Genomic DNA, 6,156 nt, shown 5'->3' on the forward strand with positions numbered 1-6,156 from the left:
ATAAGATAGAAATGTTCCAAGCTCCTCAAGGCTAAACTAATCATTAAGAGAAGACAGAATTAGTGTCTAGAGGAGGAATACAGTGGTACCTTGGTTCTCAAACGCCTTGGTTCTCAACTCCAAAAACCCAGAAGTAAGTGTTCCAGTTTTCGAACGTTTTTTCGGAATCCGAACATTTGATACAGCTGTCGGCTATTGTTTACTAGGCACCTGCACCAGTCAGAAGCTGTGCCTTGGTTTTTGAACATTTTGGAAGTCAAATGGACTTCTGGGACAGATTAAGTTTGGCGCTTTTGTTTTTGCTATTTATTTTGCGTTTTTGTGTTTTTTCCCGGTTAATTTGTTTTTGTGACTGTGTGGAACCCTGTTCAGCTACTGATTGATTGTGTGACTGCAGAAATGGATAAAAGCCCCCCATCCAAACAACGACTATCATCAGTGCAGGTAAAAAAAATAAAATCTTAATTTTTATCATCTACAATACTGTCTTATTTATTTTATAGTACATTGATTATTACTTTCATTTTATGGATCAGTGGTCTCATTAGATAGTAAAATCCATGTTAAATTGCTGTTTCAGGGGTTGTTTTTAAAAGTCTGGAACAAATTAATTCATTTTGAATTACTTTCTATGGGAAAGCGTGCCTTGGTTTTGGAATGCTTTGGTTTTGGAACTGACTTCTGGAACGGATTAAGTTTGAGAACCAAGGTACCACTTTACAGTCTTTTCCTACCTGCCAGCTTAATCTACTCATGCCAGAGAGCAGCACCAAAAGATGCACATTTTTCGATTCCACAGTTTGGCTAGAGTCAGTTGGCTCCCACCGGAGCATAGGACCAAAAGGCATGTGTTTTTGTGTACCGCACTCTCACCTTCTGCTTGCGTATCGTCCCCTCCTCTTCCTCCCCCCAGAAGCGGCACTGTCTTCTGGAAGTACAGCAGAGATGTGTGGGCAAAGGGAGGCAGGCAAAGGTGCGTAAGGGTCCATCAGCGGGATGGTGTGGGTGGAGTGGGGAGCCCCAAGGGAGGGAGGAGGGAGCCAAAAGCTGAAAGGGGGGGCTGAGTGAGATGGGCAGGGGCTCCATCAGGGTAATGTCCCAACTTGCTTCACTGGGGCATGGGAGAATACGGTCTGCCAATAAAGATATTGTGTCTTCTGTTTTGAATGGGTGCTGAAAACCTTCCTACTCCATCAGGCAATTCAGAACACATCTGTCCATAATAGTTACCTGATTTCAGAAAAACCAAAAGTATAGGACCAAAAGTATAGCTTTCTTTTAATTAAGTCCAGTTGCAAAGCAAGCTGGCTCTACAGCTGCCCCTTTCTCACCCCGCTTAAGAAAGAATCGGACAACAGACTGAGAAGTAAGTTTAAAGTATTATTTACTTACAGTCATGTGTTAGTTCGCAGCAGCAGCAGCAGCAGCAGCAAAATAAATGCAGGCAAAAGACTTCTATCTACAGTATAGGCAGCCTCAGGTATATGCCTGATGCTGGTGCAGTTGGATCTGTGTGTGCTCCCATTGCTGGTGGTGGAAGAGAAAAAAGAGAGCGGGAAGGAACAGGAAATACTACTTCCATATTTCCTGCCCAAGAGAGGAGGGGAAATGACATCACATAAAGTTCTCTCTAGCAATTACATTTCTGGGTCTGCCTATCAGCAATGTGGCTCTGTGGTCTTCTCCCTTCCCATGCTAACTTGCAAGAATATGCATTGTCAGATTTGACTGTAAATCTCCCATGTCAGTCGCAGGGGTGCGTGTTGGACCTTCCTAATTCCTAAAAGCCTTGGGGCCCTGAGTATATCCATACCCTCTGTGGGGTCCTGGTTGAAGCCTCCATAATACAGTGGTACCTCAGGTTAAGTACTTAATTCGTTCCGGAGGTCCGTTCTTAACCTGAAACTGTTCTTAACCTGAGGCACCACTTTAGCTAATGGGGCCTCCTGCTGCCGCCGCACCGCCGGAGCACGATTTCTGTTCTCATCCTGAAGCAAAGTTCTTAACCTGAGATACTATTTCTGGGTTGGCGGAGTCTGTATCCTGAAGCGTATGTAACCTGAAGTGTATGTAACCCGAGGTACCACTGTAGGTGGATCTGAATGGGGTCTCGTGATGATTACATACAGATCCCTGTGTTTTTGACACCTTACAGGATGACAGGGTTTCTTTCTCTCTTATTTTTACTAGTTTCAAGCTCTTCCCACCCACCTACCCACCCAAAACCAGGATCCCACAGCTGTTATCAAGATGAGGGGTGCAGCGTGACCAAAAGCAGAGAGTTCGCTTGTGTGGGAAAGGAGAGAAACTGACTTGTCACTCGTAAGCTGTCTCTCTTCTTTCCATCTGCCAGACAGCAAACAATCCCAAATGTTCAACAAGATGGAAAGTACAAACGGGTAACTATGACTAGGATGATGGTTTGCAGGTAGTGGCGTCCCCAGATGCAGACCGCATGGCCAGGGCACGGGGTCTTCGTATTATTCATTCCTGATCTCAGGTGTGACACTCGGATCGTGCTGGCCAAGTTCTGAAGGGGCTGTTGCTTTGGGGAGAGCGGGTGCTTTGTGTACAGAAGGTTTTTGCCTCCTCAGTAGCTCTGCGGAAAAGAGCAGCGGGGAGCGAGGCTTGAAAAGAGCCGTGCTTGACTTCTTGGGCAACCGCTGCCAGTCAGAACTGATACTTCAGGGTCAAGAGGTTCTGCTGCTGAAACCTTCCTGAAAGGAGCAGGAACTGTTCAAGAGCGAGGCCATTGGAAATAAATGGCACCTTATAAGAACACAGGAAACTGCCTGGTATTGAGTCGGGAGGAAGAACGCACAGCGATATGGTTCCTTGGCAACGGGGCATCAACAACAAGAAGTCAATTTTCAGGCCTTGGGTCTTTTTGTTGTTTACGCAATACCGTACTGCGTGATTCAGATTGGTATCGTCTACACTGACTGGCAGAACTCTTGAAGGTTTCAGGAAGCGACTCTCTCCCAGCCCTGTCTAGAGACGCCAGGGATTGAACCTGGGACCTTCTGCATGCAAAGCGGATGCTCTGCCCACTGAGCTATGACCCTTCCCCAGTGAATCCTGTATGTTCCTTATGCCTTGTGTGAGCAAGTACTTTATTTTGTCTCATGGAACCTTCGCTCATTTATTTCAACAGGTAACCTTGAATTCTAATCTTGGTGGAGTTTCTAGGCCGGAGGAGACAATTGCTTTTTTAAAAAACAGTGTTGAAGACAGATGTGATTTTTTAAAAACCAGCAGTGGTTAACAAGCTCAGATCCTTTCTGGCATCAAAATTTATACGTCAGATGCACACTCTTTCTTCCAAGTTCGGTTCCACCTAATTCTTCCTCCACTTTTTGCTGCTATGTTTAATTAAAGGTAGCTTTACCTGTTTATATGTTCACCATTCAGCTTATTTCCCCCTGCTTCTAAACAAGGAAACTTGGTTTGGGGCGGGGGGAGTTAGAAAATAGCCCTAGGGATTGTAGAGAGATTTTGATGGTGAGATGGAGACTAGCCAGTCAGTGCTATCCACCTCCAGTAATTGCTGCAACCTTGTACATGTCTTTGTTTTCAAAATACAGCGGAGAGAAAAAAATATTGAATGCAATGAGGCTGTGCAGCCCAAGGCCAGCCCTATCATGAGTCACACTGGGCACTTATCTTGGGCAGTAGTTTGGAAAGGCAGCGTGATAAGATGCACATTCACTGCTGCCTTCCCACAGCCCACCAGAACTAGTGTCCCCCCTTGCCAGCTGCTCCAGTGCCACTCAAACTCTTGTTACTGGAAGCAGTCTGCCTGGGCACTTTGGCAAAGTTGCAGCTGCAGGTTACATGGCACCCCAAAATGCACATTTTTGGGTGCTGTGCAAGACTGCTGCCCCCCAAAAGTACAGCGATCTTGTGGGGGGGGCCATGCTTATTTTGGTCCCATGCCCCCAAAACGTACAGCCTGAAATCACACAAGACCGCAGTAGCCATTTTGGCTCCTGTCCCCTTGTGAGGAAAAATGGGGTGTTCCTGTTTTTTCTGGGGCAGTTGACAGATATGGCAATCCACAGAGTGGCTCAGCAGCCAACCAGAGAACTCTTGGAACGTCTTATGTTAAATCTTAAAACGCTTGTCCATTCAGGAAGGAGAGGCAGCTTCCTATCCTCACAAGGACCAGCCAATCAGCTGCAAACAGGAAGAAGTGCTTGCTCCCAATAAGGCCGATTGAGCCCAGAAGGTTGTACATCCATCCAATGCATTCATACCTCAATCCAGGGATGTACCACAGAGCAACCCCAGGTTCCCCCAGAAAAGGCTGGCGGGGGGGAAAGAGAGGCACGAGAATTGCTGCTTTGAACCCACTTGCAAAAATATAAGTAAATAAGCCAGTAATGATTCGAGAGAGCCGGTGGTGACAATAATAGCCCTCTTTTGTTTTTAAAGGACGCTTGTTTTCCCCAGGCTCCTCACTCACAGCAGAAAAGAGACTCACTCCCAATTACAGTCTCCAAAGGTTATGCAGTCAGCCGCTGTTCCAAGCAAGGAGTTGGTGGAATTGCTGTGAAGTTTGGCTTGGCGCTCAGAAATTAAAGGCACAGCAGCTCTTGAGGTTACGTCTCCACCGGAGAAATTTAGGGTGATATATTGCATCTTAAAAAGCAGAGACATCAGCTTGCCAACAAAGGTCCATATAGTTAAAGCTATGGTTTTCCCAGTAGTGATGTATGGAAGTGAGAGCTGGACCAAAAAGAAGGCTGATCGCCGAAGAATTGATGTTTTTGAATTATGGTGCTGGAGGAGACTCTTGAGAGTCCCATGGACTGCAAGAAGATCAAACCTATCCATTCTTAAGGAAATCAGCCCTGAATGCTCATTGGAAGGACAGATCCTGAAGCTGAGGCTCCAATACTTTGGCCACCTCATGAGAAGAGAAGACTCCCTGGAAAAGACCCTGATGTTGGGAAAGATGGAGGGCACAAGGAGAAGGGGACGACAGAGGACAAGATGGCTGGACAGTGTTCTCGAAGCTACCAGCATGAGTTTGACCAAACTGCGGGAGGCAATGGAAGACAGGAGTGCCTGGCGTGCTCTGGTCCATGGGGTCACGAAGAGTCGGACATGACTAAACGACTAAAGAACAACATTGCAGCAAGTTAGTACAGCCAACACTTTCTGTGGTCCCTTTCAAGGTCTGTGGCCAATTGCAATTTGCGTTCTGCCCCCCCCCCTTCTTAATCTTTTGACTGACGGACTGATTGCATTTATATCCCACCTTTTTCTCCAAGGAGTCCCAAGTGCCATATGTGGTTCTCGTACCCTCCAAGAGTCCCTATTTTTCAGGGACAGTCTCGGAATTACAAAAGCCATCCCGGCTTCTGATTTGATCCCGGAAAGTCCCTATTTCCCTTGCCATTACCACCACCGCTGAGCTTGGGGAGGAGGAAGAGCTGGCGCTTGTCCAGAGTGATGCTGGCAGCAGCAGTGGTGGCTGCGAGGGAGCACACCATTGCCTCTGTGGCCTCTCCATGCCTTCACCATGGTCTCTCTGTGGCCGCTGCTGCCACCCTCCTCCCTAGGGCACCTCGTAGTGGCTACTGGAAAGCAGGCAGTCTTACACTGCAATTCTAAGCATTTTTACTCAGAACTAAGCCCCACTGAGTTCAATAGGATTTACTCTCTGGTATGTTCCTGATCATTCTCGTTGTTGTTGTTGTTGTTGTTATTTCCCGCCTTTTTCCCTGACAGCAACTCAAGGCACCTAAAATTCAGAGGGAGAGGGTGGTGCTGTTGTCTAAACCACTGAGCCTCTTGGGCTTGCTGATCAGAAGGTCGGCAGTTCGAATCCCCTTGATGGGGTGAACTCCCGTTGCTGTGTCCCAGCTTCTGCCAGCCTAGCAGTTCAAAAGCATGCCAGTGCAAGTAGATAAATAGGTACTGCTGCGGCAGGAAGGTAAACAGCATTTTCATGCTCTTTGGTTTCCGTTGTGCCAGAGGCGGTTTACTCATGCTGGCCTCATGACCTGGAAAGCTATCTGTGGACAAATGCCAGCTTCCTGGGCCTGAAAGAGAGATGAACGCCACAACCCCATAGTCGCCTTTGAGTGGACTTAACCGTCCAGGGGTCCTTCACCTTTTTTTACAGCTAAAATTTTATTTTGTTCCCTT

This window comes from Podarcis filfolensis (genome assembly GCF_964270895.1).
Source record: "Podarcis filfolensis genome assembly, chromosome: 15".
Classification (NCBI taxonomy): Eukaryota; Metazoa; Chordata; class Lepidosauria; order Squamata; family Lacertidae; genus Podarcis; species Podarcis filfolensis.